Source organism: Protopterus annectens, chromosome 9.part0 (assembly GCF_019279795.1).
Source record: "Protopterus annectens isolate FY-2018-M chromosome 9.part0, PAN1.0, whole genome shotgun sequence".
Lineage (NCBI taxonomy): Eukaryota > Metazoa > Chordata > Ceratodontiformes > Protopteridae > Protopterus > Protopterus annectens.
In genome coordinates this window covers 1,785,008,839-1,785,025,290 of record NC_056743.1, presented here as the reverse complement: position 1 = coordinate 1,785,025,290, position 16,452 = coordinate 1,785,008,839, and the positions used below count along the sequence as shown (strand labels likewise).

At 37.2% G+C, this 16,452-nt stretch overlaps 1 protein-coding gene across 1 annotated transcript in view; it reads left to right on the top strand.

Moving 5' to 3' along the window:
* Window positions 1–16,452, top strand: part of KLF1 (Kruppel like factor 1) — a 103,084-nt gene that overhangs the window by 84,966 nt on the left and 1,666 nt on the right. The window lies entirely within an intron of this gene.

The window sequence follows — 16,452 nt, the reverse complement described above, 5'->3', positions numbered from 1 at the left end:
ACAAAAGGCACTCCAGCCAAAAATCGAACCAAAGAGGTTCTTGCTGTGAGGTGACAACACTAACCGCTGCACCACCATGGCTGCTGTAGTTAAATCAAAAGGTGCTTCAACAAAGTATTAGTTTAAGGGTGTGCACACACAACAAAGTATTAGTTTAAGGGTGTGCACACTTATGCAACCAGCGTATTGTATGTTTTATATTTTTTTATATTTTTCCCCTAACAGATTTGTTTGTTTTTCAATTGAATTTTACAGGTTATAGGTCATATTAAAGGTGGGAAAAGTTTTGAAATGATTTGTTGTGGTCTCATTTTTTTATATCACAAAAACCTGGCATTTTAACAGGGGGTGTGTACACTTTTTATACACGTGTGTGTGTGTGTGTGTGTGTGTGTGTGTGTGTGTGTGTATATATATATATATATATATATATATATATATATATACACATGTTCATCTCAAGTTACTGAAAATCAATAAATTGAGACTAATTTTGAAACCATTAGTACTAAATATACAATTCTGAAATGTTGAAATGTTAAAATGTTGAAATCAGAATGCCTCCTCCCCTACATGTGTAGATAGCTGGACTTGTCCTGCCTCCTAAAGGACCCATATTGGCACTCACTGTTTCACTGACAAGAGAGCGATATTGCTTGATAACTGGCCGTGCACTGCCTCAGTGTATGTATGTAGTACACATATGCTATTAGCAGGTATTCTGAGTTCATCATTGTAAAGTTTCATCATTTTGACGTGCCAAGTGTTTGCATTTATTATTTTGACTTTCAGCATGCTACTATTCGATATGTTATGTATATATGTATACACACATACATAGACACATATACACATATGCGACAGAGACAGTAAGTCAGGTATTGTCTGAAGTATGACATTCTGAATGCTAAGTAATGCCAGTGAGGCAACAAGTAGTATGCTTCCCTTTGGTGCCAGTAGATCAGAAGGCTGTGGGTTCCAGTCCCACACCAGATAATTGGATTAATTTCCAGGACTCACACTGCAATGTAGTTTAAGGGAGGTGCTTGCTCTTTGGATGAGACATTAAACTGAAACTTCACCGGCTTGAGTTGGTGGTAGATGTAAAATGTCCCATGGCATTTATTTAAAAGAGCAGGGGCAGTGTCCTCGTGAAATTTCATGTAGTTAGTATGAACACTACCTCAGGTCTCCCAAAAAGAGGACACTGGCCTAAATGAGACTAATCCGTTAACACAAAATAAATAAAATTAAAAATAATGTATATATTTCTAAGGTTTATTTTCATATTAGGGCTCATTAGTGAAATATTGTATTAAAATATTTCTTATATACACCATTATATAATAAAACATATACAGTCATTTTAATCATATTTATGGAACTGGAGGCTGAAATGTTCATAATATTACTTTTTAAAATACTGTGCTTGAGGCTGTGTACGTGACATGATCTGTCTACTTGGAATAAAGACATGTTGAAGTGTCTGTCTCACTCAGATAACTTGCAGTCTCATCCCAGCACACACCCTGGACCTGCTGACAGCTATCAGAACCCATAATCTGTGAACATCTGCTGTGACTACTGACAAAAAAATTACTTCATAAGAATCCATAGTGCATTGTATTGTGCTGAAAATAGTTTTTCATGACATAAAACAATGGTATGGTGATAATTGCCGAATAAAATTTACTCTGTTACAATATGGAAAATAAAACTATTTACCATCTACCTGACTTTGTTTCAGTTTCACTTATTTGTACAATTTTACATTATATGCACTAAACAGTAGACCAGCCGACAAAAGAAAAAAAAGGCTAAACCTACCACATATAAAACTGCAGATAGGTAATCAGTACAGTTATTTAGTATTCAGTGAGGGTAATAATAAATGTAGCATACGTGTTCCCCGAAAAAATACCGTTTGAACTGAAAATTACAGAAGAGGGTTGCTGCCTGCCACAAAGTATATATCCTTAAACATTTATATTTTTTAAACAATACACAGAGATTTTACGTGTCAAAATATGACTCTCTACTAGAAATGTATTTAAATAACACCACAAACTGGAGAACTGTAAAAAGGGGAAGAATCTAAGTATGGCATGGATAGATTACAAAAAAAGCATTTGACAGCATCCCACATTCATGGATAAAGGAGTGCTTACAGATGTATAAGATACACCATACATTGATCGGTTTCATTACAGTACCCATGAGGCATTGGCAACTCACTTTGCAGCTAAGCCACGATAAAGGACAAAGTATTATCTTAGGGATAAAAATTCAAAGGGGGATATATATTCCAGGGGGACTCTGTCACTGTTGCTCTTTTGTCTTTCCCTTAACCCATTAAGCTGTCTGTAGGTCATGGTTACAATTTGGTTCCCAGAAACAAAATGTAAAGACTTCTCTTTTTTTTTTTTTTTTTTTTGTGGATGAATTAAAACTGTGTAGTTCATCAGGTGATGAGCTGAAAGCAGAATTGAAACAGGTCAAAACTTTCTCATATGGTATAAGAATGACATTTCGTCACACAGAAATTAAATTTTTCCCAGCCTCCCAACCTGCAACACAAAGAAAATAATTAGTTTGGGACAGGAAGGCGATATAAAGGAATTTGAGCAGGAAGGAGTGTATAAATATTTGGGAAGTGCTGAAGGATTGACAATTAAACATGAAAAAATGCAAACAAAACTCAGTAAGGAATATTTAAGAAGACTAAAATGAATAGTGAAAAAAGCGCTGACATCTAGGAACAAAGTCCAAGCTATAAACCAATTTGCTCTTCTTCTTCTAACTTACAGTTTTGAGGAGATTGACTGGCCCCAAAAAGGTAGTGGATCAGTTGGACAGGAAAAGAAGAAAAATGCTTCACACTTATCAAATTATAAATAACAATCACTGTATATCAAGATTATATATTCCTCATTCTGAAGGAGGTATGGGCCTTCTCAAAATTAATTACATGCATCGAGCTGCAATCATAGGACTGCATACATATCTGCTGACCTCATCAGATTCAAACATGGGAAAAGCTTTGAAAGGGAAGGTTTGGCGTAATGGCTAAGGTCCTTACTTCACAGCTACAAGGCACCTCATTTGATTCTGACCTCAGGTTATTGGCTAGCCACCAATAATCTGCAAACTGATGGCCTAGTATTTAAATCTTTACTGGAAAAGCTCAACCAGACTCTGCCACAACTTGATGTGAGGGAAAGGTTAGTTTGTTTTCACTTTCTTGTATTTTATATTGCTTCATTGCCTTCTGTTTTATTTTCTTTACACTGTTTTACTTGTATTCTGCCCACCCTCCCAATCTACTGCTGTTGTGTTTTTAGACTCAACTGTCTTTCTAGTTCCCTGCCCCTTATTTTAATTTGACCAGATATCTCCTTGAAGGAGACTCCTTCTCTCTCCTACTTCATTGGCTATTGTGAGCAAGAGCAAAATTATCAATTTATGAAATCACTTCCCTTCAGCTAATTAATTTTATTGGCCATCCCCCTGCATTCTATAAAACCAGAATACGAAGTTCCTACCCCCTTAGAATCTATATTGCTCTTTTAAAATTAGTGACTCTCCACATAGATAGCTAAAGCTTAAGTTACCCCCCCTTTCATATCTAACTGCTTAGTGCATACTGCAGATCTTAGGATATTAAACAATTTTTCCATCTTACCTTTAAAGTCTGCAAAATCTACTCCAAGACCGTCAATTACTGGAGACCCCACATTCTGAATCTTAAGAGCTATTTTGGGATTAGTGCTTCTGGTTTGCTCCTGATGAGAAAAGGAGCATAGGGACGTTATTTTCAGGAGACTGCCGATCACCAGAAAGTCTAGTAACTGCTTCATAGATGGCAGCTTGGAATTTGTTCTTGTATTTTGCTCAGTTGAGAGAAGGAGCAGAGTGCATTGATTCCTGTTTCTGATTAGGCAGTGAGTGTCTGTGCTTGACCTTCCTGATTGTACTGGCTGATATTCAATGTATCTACCAGGAAAAGACTACAACAAGCCTCCAGCCCCTTGCATCATCTGGTACAAGACCTTAGATCACCAGAGAGCCTGTGGACTTCATCTTGATATTGGTGATACTGCTTTGCTTCTGGTGAGTGAAGAAGTAAAGGAACATTGCATCCCAGCAGTGTGAAGCTGCAGTGAGATCAGCACTAGTAGTAGCCAGATAGTAGCCATTTAGGCGACTCCCCTCTTTCTATCATTCTTGACAAGCTAATTCTTTCTTTTCAGTAAATAATGCTTGATTTCCTGCTGTCTAACCTAACTTCAGAATATCTAAAGTACTTCATACACACATATTAGTTTTCCTCAAGTGTTTGGCAGTGCCCTGTATAGATACAGACAAATTGAGCTGACATTTCCCCTGTAAAAGCACCATTGTAATTTCAGCAATACCTAGTTGCACACAGCACAACAAGTTTGCAGTGACAATCACTGCCTGCAGAGTTGCAGACTGGATACTCCTGACATTACTTCATATACTTACTGCAACTTTCTAATCAATAAAAAGGGATCTGTTGCCATGAATATGAACTTTCCCACTATCTCCATTACAAGCTTGGTGAATATGGGCATCCTGAAGCAATGTAGAAATTGCCTCATGTTTACTGACAACCAGTTAATTCTCAAACAAACTGATATAATATGTGAGAGATGTGTTTACACAATGTCACTGGAGGCAAAGCTGTTACATAAAAGCACTTCTAATATCAATAAGGTTGTCAGTAGTACACATGTTGCATCCATCACGCACAATTCAAAGTAGACACATAGATAGAGACATATGCTGAGGCATTTAAATGTAAACTTCGTAAACCCCAAAGATCTCCTAGACAAAGTGCACATAACAAATACCCTCAGCAGCTCCGAATGCACTCTTTCAAAACAACACCCACATCAACACATATAGCCACATCTCACTGAGCCTATATTTCTAAGCCCATAAGGCAAGCCACCACACAATCCAGCATTCTGGCCATTGGAAACTCTGTTTTGAGACACACTGATGTCGCTCTCACCAGGCTAAGGAGAAAGTCACGTTCACTTGCTTATCAGGGGCTAGGATCCACCACATTACTCATGCACACAGGTTACTGGACCACAAGTATCAGTATGACACATTCATAGTCCATGTGGGTGTAAATGACCTGAGATATACCTCCTTAGACAAAATGAAGAGAGACATGATGGAGCTCTTGTGTGTCCCAGGCTGGTATGAGCACAGCATTGAGCAGCATTTTACCTTCTCCAAGGATGATACCATAATATGAACAAAAGATGACTGACTTTAATAATTAGCTTAGCTTCTGGTGTCATTCTAACATGGTGCAATATTTGTCAGCATGGAAGGAGATGGTCTTTGCCATGGATGGTCTGCACCTCTACCCCCTAGGCTTTTGAATATTATCTAAAATATTGTCCTACCCCATAGTGCCTTTTTTAGGCAAAGCCAAACTTAATGTACTTCCAACATAGTATATCAAAACCAAGAAAAATCTAAAGGTGTTACTGCTCAATGCTAGGAGTCTAAACAAAAAACTCCACACCCTAGAACCTCTCTTTACCCTAGAGAATGATGACATCTGTGCAGTCACTGAGACATGGTTTAAAGCTACAGAGGGCATACTAACAGTGCAAGGTTACAATGCCTTCCACACATTTAGACCAGCTACTGCACAGACAGGGAGTAAAGATGGAGGTGTCTCAATTTACATCAAAAATAAATGTACCTCAAGGTTGGTCAAACAGGACAATGCACTTGAGCTTCTCCAGTATCACATCACCATAGGCAAAATCCCACACCACTTCCTTGCAAGCTATAGGTCCTCCTCTATGATCCAGGAAACCCTTACCATGTATTTAAACTTATTGGAAATGCTCACCATTCAACACAATACCATATTCATGGGCGATTTTAGTTATCCAAATATTAACTGGGAATCATGTACAACACCAAACGTACAGACACAGAGATTCCTTGATTTTGTAAACACAAACTGCTTGGACCAGATTGTCAATACACCAACCAGAGGTACAACCATACTGGATCTAGTCCTCACTAATGTGGAAGAGTGCTGCACAACCTCTTGTGTAATGTCTTCTCTGGCAAGGTCAGGCCACAAAATGGTCTCCTTTGAAGTAAAAATAAAACTTGAAACCCCAGATAACACTGGAATATTCAGGAACTACTCCAAGGCCAACTTCCTACTATTATATGATAACCTGGCAACATTTCAAGCCTCATAAACCCTGAGAATATGCTGCCTACATGGAACTGTTCACAGAAACCCTATACAAGCATGTTAATAGCTGCATAGAGGAAACTGTATCCACCAGGAAGAAGTGCAGAACTAACTCAAAAAAACAAGCCACCCTGGTGGAATCACAACATCAATAGGTTGTATAACAGAAGGAAGAAAATCATGGCAAATATTAGGAGGTGAAGCACCCAGCAGGATAAAAGCACTCTTATCAAACTAAACAAACAAACAACTCAGAGGACAAATAAAGTCTACCAAAGCCAAATTTAAGATAAATTTGTCCTCCCAGGTCAAGGAGAACCACAAGACATTCTTTAACTATGTCTACAACCTCAAAGACAATACACAGTTGTGTGTGGAGCTCATTGTTAATGGAGCCAACTATGCCAGAAGATATAGCAACCCTACTGGCTGACAAATTCAGCTCCAACTTTACTCCTCACTCCCCCTCAACCTTCCCTCAGGAAAAAAAACATCAAATATAACTCCCCCTGCTATCACTAGGGAACAGGTCCTTAATGCTCTCCCTAATGCCAAGCACACTGCATCAATGGGCTGAAACAATATTCCAAGATGCCTTCTAAATAGCATGAAACATGACCTATCAGGCCGTCTGGAATTGGTATTTAACTGTAGCCACCAAACAGGCTTTGTGCCTCATGAATGGAGAATGGCAACAGTCATCCCTCTGCACAAAGATGGACCATCGACCCTGGAAACTACAGACCCATAAGTCTCACTAGTCTTATATGTAAAGCCATGGAAATAATTATCATGGAAATGATCGTTAATGACTCAGAAAACCTCCAGACACTGGAACCAAACCAATATGGTTTCATCTAGGGCAGGTCATGCCTACTCAGCCTGGTGGACTTCTGTGAGAAATTCAGCAAAGCTATGGATGAGGACAAAAGGACTCACACTGTCAACCTTGACTTGGTCGAGGCATTTGACACAATACCCCACTCAGGCAGTGTTGACAAACTCAAAAAGTTATGTACATACCCTTATATCACCTGATGGATAGCTAGCTGTCTAACAGACAGGACCCTGAAAGTTAGAATTGGGGAGCTCACCTCTACAAAGGGGTCTATATTATATGCACGAACGCTTAGGTTGTCAAATACAACATGATCGACACCTATTCAGTGAACACACAAGTCAGCGAAACCTCACAATGCAGAAAAACACATCACCGAATACTTTTACTTGGCCAACACCATTCCACCCACTAACAAAAACAAAACACACTTCCCACTACACCGCTCGCTAAATACTACCCACCCAAACAAAATAAATAAACCACATACATATACTAAGCTAAACCCTACTTCTAAACCTACACTAACCCTTACATACATTACTTTATAAGCACTTACCTTAACCCGCACCCTAACCCTAAGGTCCGTAACTATCGCACACTTACCTTAATAAGCTATACACAAACAAAATAAATAATCCACACACATACACTTAACCAAACCCTACTTCTAACCCTTACATACATTACTATCTATGCACTTACCTTAACCCGCATCCTAACCCTAAGGTCCGTAACTATCGCACACTTACCTTATGGAGCTACACTGCAGAAGGGCCAACTATGCCGAATCAGGATTTTGAATTTCGCAGTTTCCAGCATTTGGTGTTCTCGTGATTTGCTTATTAGGTGTTGATCATGCCGTATTCGACAACCTAAGCATTCGCACTTACGATATAGACCCTCTACAAAGACACCAGTCACAAGTGGAGTCCCTCAGGGACTGGTTATGGGACTGCTACTTTTTGGTATTTACTTCTCTGAAATCAAGACCAATGTTGTTGGCCTCCAGCTGACTAAATTTGCAGATGATTGCAAATTAGGAGCTGTCACTGAATCCCCCACTGAGACAAATGTTCTCCAGGAAGGGCTGACACAGACAAATATCTAGTGTCAGAGCCAGGGACTAAAACTAAATGCCAAGAAAAGTATAATAGTGTCCTTTGAGAAGTCATTCACACCTGGTAACTATCATATTGACATCATACCTCTAAGAGCCAACTCAGTAGTCAAGGACTTGGGGACACACATAGACAGTAATCTAGCCTTTGACCAAAATGTGTATACTGTTGTGATGAAATCATTCTACGTTGTGCAACTTATAAACGAAGGTATGGCATCTAGGTCATTGTTTGACTGTATTTGGCATTCATCAGATCTATCATTGAGTACAATGCTTCCTTTAGTATGTATCTAACCAGACCTATACAACAATTGGGGCATCCACAAAGTTTCCTCACTAAAATAATACAAGTAGTAACTAACATGTCCGATGCAGATCGCCTCAAGGCCTTTTCCTGTATTCTGTCTCCTACAGGTTATTGAGGGGAGATCTACTATGCCTAGCATACAGGCCATTGTCAGACCCCACTTTGATGGACCTCCTGCATATCTGCAAAACAAACAGCACAGTAATTATCCATTCTAAAGACTTAAACTTTGCCTGTGATATAAATAGGACCTGCTGGAGAGACAGGTTTGTATCCTAGAGACTACCCCTTCTCTGAAACAGGCTCCCCATCTATGTGAAGCAGAGTTCCTCCCTAACCCAATTCAAGTGTAACTTGGACAATTTAATGGGGAAAGGAAATGTATCCCTGGTTTGGCATATATGTCTCTAATGGAGACAGGCATCCTTTAAATGGTTAATTTTCCAGGCCCCTGCTTGTAAATGTTTTATTTCTCAAGCCCCTGCTTACACTTATAAAGAGTACTAGAACTTGTCAGAGAGTTGTTATGCATGGCTGGGCTTAAAAGGCCCTTGTGGTCATTAGCCAAGTAAACACTGATGACCTATGAACCTATGAAGAGAACAAGTCTAATATGACCTCCTTGCTTAGTTTAGCAGAAGTATATCAGTGTCACGCAGGAATGGAAAACAAACCAGAACTAGATAAAAATAAGGCAGCAAATGAATGTGACAAAAACAAAAAAAAGAATATAAGAAGAAAGATCAGATGAGAAGGCAAGAAATGTGGAAAAGGCATAAATATAGTTCCAAGTAAAGACAACCCCTGGAAGAACCTCATGTTGATCAAGGTCTGACACAAGGAGAGGTAAATTTAAACCAAAAGATGAAAGTTTAATAACGGTGGTCCAGGATACCAGGCTACAAACACATTGCTTTACAAAGTCCATTGAGCATGTGTGAGAAAGAGAGAAATGCAGGTTCTGTAAAACAGAACTGGAAACCGTCAAACATCTTGTTGCTGGGTGTGATACACTAATGGCAGAGGCCTGTATGCCGAAAGGCATAATAATTTGGCAAGACTGCTGCGTTGGGGATTGTGTACATTGTAATACTCACATAGCTGAGAAGCATTGGAAATATAAGCCAGAAAGTATTACAGAAAAGGATATTACAAGGGATCACCCATTACCAACAGTTCAAAAATAGATGGGAAAAAAACAGATATAGTAGCCCATAAAAAGAAGACAAAAGTAGCATTGATCATTGAAATTGCTACATCCATTGACTTCAGTGTCTTACGTACAGAGAGACACAAAGTCATAAAATACCAGGATTTGCATGCAGAAATGAAGGCAACGTGGAAGAAGAACACCCAAACAGTTCCACTGATAGTAGGAGCAATGGGTCTCATAAAAAAATGAATTCATCCTCTTATTTAAGTATGCTACCGGTACTTGTAACTCCTTATGAATTGCAGAAGGAGTCATTTCTAGGCACGTTGTGGGTGCTGCAAAGAGCACTTTTGGCTAACATCAAAGATTGAAATAACACTAATTTCATGAATGTTAATCACACTTTGACTTAGGAATGGGATCCATTAATGTCATGGTATTAGAAATCCCAAAAAACTTGGAGAAATTAAACTGTGAGAATAGTAGGAGGAGCAACAGAGCTAATAAAAACATCTAAACATAATTAAGTGTTACCAATAGCATGTAACACCATATGAACTATAGAAAGAGACAATCCTGAGTATATTGTGGGTGCTGAGAGAAGCATTCTTGGGAAACACCAAAGACTGAAACAGTATTATTTTCAGCTGTATCCTGACTTATTGGCTAGACCAGTTCCTGTCATGATATTAGGAACACTAAACATATGCAAATTACAAAGAGAGACAAAAATGCTGTACATGGATACTGTATTTTTTAAATTGTGTATATGGTAATGTTTTGCTTTTTTCAGAATGGTAAAATATAATAAAAATGGTTATATTACATATAATTGACTCAGTTTTCAGTAAGCTGTGATTGGACAAACCCATTCAACCGAACAGGCTCTGACTGACAAATTATTTTATTTGGGGACAAGCCCAGTCCTAACTTCCCATGTATGTGCAAACCTTCTGCACACCCGTAACTATTCTATCTCTAATGTCCCAAAACCTCAGGGTAAGTAAAAAAAATATCAGTTGGAGAATGTTGCATTAAATAAGCTTGCCAGATCATGGATCACTGAAAGTAGAATTGAGAAGCTACACCCATGCTGGTAGTGTCTGACTTATAGAGGGATTAACTTTCAACTGCCCAGGTTTCATCCTGAAACCAAAGCAATCATGATGAAATACTTAAGCTAGGAATGGAGTAAATCTAAACCATAATCCCTACCCATGGTAGAAGCTGTTATTATGTTATATCATTTCATTTAAATGTGATTTTTTTTTCAAATGTATGTTAAGTGTGTGCAAGTTTGTAGATGATCAGTAATTATGTTTTGGACTGAGTAGTTTGGCTGCATTTTTGTGACTGAATTTAACAGCTGCCACTTTCCTAACTTACTTTGAATAAGATCGCTTGTGGTGTGTCTTCTCTACCTTTCTGTCCAGTGAAAGGATATGGTTTATGTGAGGCTGCAACATTTGCCTTTGGGTGAGAACCATAATTTGTCACCTTCTTAGAAAGAAACTGTGTGCTGCACTCAAGTAATGAGCCTTCCAGAGGGGAATTATAAGGGGATTTAGTTCCACTACAATATTCCATTAGCCATTCAGAATCTCATATTCATAATAATTGCACATGACTTATTCAGAGCATGATTTAATTCATTTTTTTAAATTATTCTCTATCCCTAAAACTTAGGCAAATGTATTTGTCATAGTAGAGAGTGTAATGTGAATTAAACACTATAGGGATATGTGGTGCTCTGGACTGAAACAAAAAAAGAAAAGAAAAGAGGGGAGGTGAACTAGTTTAGTTGGAGCACTGTTTGATTAAAGGTCTCTGGTTCAGTCCCAAGCTTTTTGGTAGCATGGGCATTTTGAGCAAACTCTTATAACAACAGTCCTTGTTAACAATGATGATATTAACAATTGAGCATAATTTGCTTTTTACCCAAACATTAATAATGATGATATATCTGGCAGACTGCTGCTGTAGGCAGAACTTGGAGAATACAAATAGACCTCTGATGTTTTTAGATGGTATTTGCTCAGGTGACCTTTAGTGAATTTTTCTGAAAGGAGTGGGCTGCCATCATTTTAGGTAACATAATACTCTCTGAGTCTTAGACATTGCTAAAGCACTTAAGCAGGAATGTGAGTTAGACTTAGACAACCTGCTGCTTTCATGGATAATGCTACGTACCCTACAAAAGATATAAACCTAAGCATCATGCTGGTACAGCGATGTTCAGGGATTCACATGTTTTAAATGACATTATTAAGAGAGTGATCAAAAACAAAATGATTATACAAACATCAATGTGCCTGTACCTATAATAGGGTATGACCCTATGATAATGATATTATGTAGGTCTGACATACGGTTAGCAGGAATGGACAGCACCCATCCCCCCAGTTCCATGAGGGATGAGAATATCAGTATCAAGAACAGCTCACAAAGCGAGAGAAGGACACCGAGTTCTCATAACCAGGAGGAATACAGTAGGATGACTATTATAGGATTAAGAATGGTATAACAGAACAAGGATGCACATTTGTGGTAATACACAACATGTGTATGCTACATCTGCTAAGAATGTCATTTCTGAGGAGCAACAAAATAGGAGATCAAGATAACCGCAAAACCATTGTTTGATAAAATATGTCACTTCCAGTTTTCTGTGTACAAATATTCTGCTGGTAAGAATGTCATAATGTAGTGTGCAAAATTTCTGCTAAAACAGAGGTAGGGCTGAAACTAGCAGAGGAGAGCAACCAAAATAGGGCAAGATTTGTATCAGAAGCCTTATGAAAGTAACATTAAAGGAACTTACCTCATGTACTCTTATGGAAAAGGAGAGGGGGGAGTTTACCCAGAGAAGCAGCTGTCAGAAAAAGATCTATAGAAAAACAAAATTTACAGAGAGATTCTTAAGTGTGATATGAGGAATATTTTTCTTAGGAAGAGTTTGATATGCGGCACAGTCTTTCACTCAAGATAAAGGATTTAAAAATAGAGTCAATCAAGTTGGTATGGGGTAGGTATAAGGGTATCTTGATGATGAATATGGGGAAGAAAATCTGAATTTGCAATGGTAGTTTATCCATGAGGTTGAGCAACTGGCAGGCCATGAAAGTAGTCTTTATCCAAGTTCACATTCTGCATTTTTGTGTTTCAGTCACCACAGAAATTACAATGCACTTAAATCAGCACTTCTTAACAAAGTAAGGAAAGTACTATGGAAACTGACAGTCTGTTCTATATGAGCAAATCAAACATCCATCAAAACATTGCATATTTAGCCATGCAATGACATACAGAAATCAGTAGTTTTTTGTTGGTGAGAACTGTAACACTGCTCTCTAGTGGTAGCATTATTTATTATTTTATTTTATTTTATTTTTGTTTTACAGTTGATTACCAGGATCCTTTTTCAGTGGAGGCCCGGAGAGAGAAAAGCTCCACATTTAATATCAAATAATGCTTATAATTACAAATTAAAAATTTACATGTACATGACTTGGCATTTGTGCTAAACATATAACATTGGGTAAAAATACATTACATAAACATTTTGTAAAATAGTTTTCTAGTTGCTCTCCTAGGATTTATAAAAAATGTTTCTGTAAAGCTGCATCCTACTACTTTAAGAGGTGACCTTATGCACTGCATCATTTCAGCAAAGGGTGAGCTTGCAGATAGCATTTGCAAACATTTTTATTTATTCATGTATTGTTCTTTTTGTGAAATTTCATTTTATTAAATTATCAAATGTTTAAGTAAAAATTCAAATGAGTCTATGGTTTCAATCACTGTGTGCTATATTAAATATTCACTTTTCAGTTTATGTCTCCCAAATTTCATCTGCTTAGTTTTTGATGTATTTGTCAGCATATCATTCTTCTGTGTCTAAATGGTCAATTTAGTCAAGTTCTTTTGCAAATATGCCTTATCTGTAACACATGTAATCACTTTACACTGTTTCACGTCATCTACATATAGACTGTAAAACACGTCAGATGAAAAAGTTTGGTCTGAAAAAGATACAATCTAAACAGGTAAGGGCCTAGGACAGAGCCCTGTGAGACATTTCACCCATCCAGTTACTGTATGATACTTTCCATGTCCTATTTGTAAGCCATGCAGCTATCCATGTTATCAATAGTACATCAATACCTAGTTCTTCTAATTTATTGATCAGTGTTTTGTGTGTGACCCTGTCAAATGCTGAAGTTAAATCTATATAAATTACATCACAACATAATTTTTCATTCATAGCTCACATTATTATATTGTTATAGAAAATCATGTTACAGGTGGTAATAGATCTATTTTCTACATGTGCATGCTGATATATGGTTTCAAGTCCCAACCTATCCAGTTCTGACAATAACTTATCCAATATTACATTCTCCATTATTTTTCCACAACATAAAAGTCGACTTAAGGGTTTATATGACTCTGGGTTTGTCTTTCCCTTACAGACAGGTTTAATAAGCACATTCTCCAATCTTGCGGAATCTCTTCATATTTATATGACCTAGTGAATAATAGATATGATGGTACTGTAAGTTATTGTTGAAGTGTTCTCAGGTCATCATTATTACTAATTCTGTCTCCTCCCTGTGCATTTTTGGATCCAGTTAGTGTAGTTCTTTTTCAATATGCTCTAATTTGATTCCAGTATCTGAGGTTACCTGGATGTCACTAGGACAACATATCACCAAGTTTGTGGAACCAAACTGTTTTGCATAAGATTTTGTAAATATAACTATAATCTGTTGTATCTGAGAATACATTTTAGAATCTGCAGTTTATCAGTTTGTAGGTGTTTACTCCTTCCACATCTTATGTATCTGTAAAAAGGTTTCCTATTATGCTAAATATCTTTATATAAATTTTCTTCACATTTTTCTTGATCTTGTCTCAGACTATGCTTAATTTGTTTGTCCAGCTTGTTTATTTCAGTTTTCAAACAATGTCTCTTCCATTTCTTATATTTTTTTGTCTCTCACCTTAATCAGGTATTGTGTTCTTATGGAAAAGTATCCCCCTGATGTTGTATGCCTAGATCCTGATGTTATACTCTGTGAATAATTTCCTTACTAACGTTGTTGAGTCAATATTATTCCAATCTGTTTCTGGTAAATTTAAGTCCCCTGCTAATATTATTCTTCCCTCCTGTGTTTCATGTAAGAAATGTATGAATTCCTCTAGGTCATCTGCACTTGACTTTGGTGGTCTATACACTCCAACAATTGTTATATGTTCCAGGGTTGTCTTTATTGTCACAGTTACACAGTCTATAGTATTGGTGTTATCACTGAACATGTAATAATCATGGGTCTCATAGCTATCTTTAATCCCTATCATAACACCTCCACCTGATGTTTTGTTAGAATGTCTGTTACAGTAAAAATATTTATACCCTGACATAAGTGGTTTCCAGTCACTGCTCTTTAAACATGTTTCACAAACAATAAGAACATCAATCTTGTGGGAACTTAACACATTTTCCAATAAAAAACGTTATTATTAATGCTCTTAGCATTAGCAACCATCAGAGATGCATCAAATGTTTCTTTCTGTGAACTATTACATTTTTGATCTGCAAAAATCCTGCCTAGTGTTTGTCAAATATTGCAAAATATCTGCTGCAAAAATGATCTTCCCTGATCTTCACAAATGCATGCCATCCTGTCTGAACATGTGTGTGCCCCAAACTGGGCTTGGATGGTCTACACATTTCCATTTTTTAATACAGGACATTTTTTCCATGTAAATATTTACCCAAAAAATCTTTTCATTCATAGTGACCTGACTATCCTTTCTATATGTGATTTGTGAAAAATACATGCAAACACCAGTACAAGCTATACTATCTAAGGGGGCTGTAAGTTCTCTACTAATAGTCAGAGAATCCTTGCAGATAAGATCTTTTTTTACCAACACGAATAAAAACAGATCCATACTTCCTTACATTAAGGCATTCCAAGGCTTGCCTCACACCTTCTATTTTTGCTGCTGGCAAGCATAACACTATTCGATGTTCATTATCTTCTCTGCAGATATAAGTATCAGTTCCTCTAATAACTGAATCTCCAATTACAAGAATATCTTTTCTGACCAGATTTGAATAATCTTCAACTTCTAATACAGTAATATCTACTTTATCAATTGTTATAAAGGAATTATCTTCAATACCATTATTATTATTAATCGCACTGTTTTCATTGCGTATTAAATTTGCAAGTATACAATTCTCATCCAGATGGCTTTGTACATCCACAGCTTGAGCCATGTAGTCAACATCTGTCTTTCTCTTTTCTTATAGTAATGTTCTTCAATCTTTCTGCTTTCAACTTTGATTTCTTCCTTTTCACCTGCCACTTGACGTTTTTTTACCTTCTCTTTTGTAAAAATTATGTTTTTTTATCACTCCCTGTAATCTGTGTATTACATAATAAAGCAACACCTTTTAAGTATGAAGCCTCATTACTTTACAGACATTAATCATATTTGTCTTCCTTGCTATTTGTTGTGAACGTCTTCCTTCCTTTCTTTTTTTTCGTTTCCTTTTAAGCACTTCGAATCCTCAGATTGCTGAATGCTTGCATCTAGAATTCCAAAGGTATCAGGGGCATTGTCTTATTTCATAGGGGTTAAATGATCTTTACAGACAAAAGACACTTCCTTTCCTAAATGTGTTCTATTTGCTCTTCTTCTAACATTATTTAATTCATCAGTCCAGTCCTTAACACATGTAACAACAGTCCTCCAA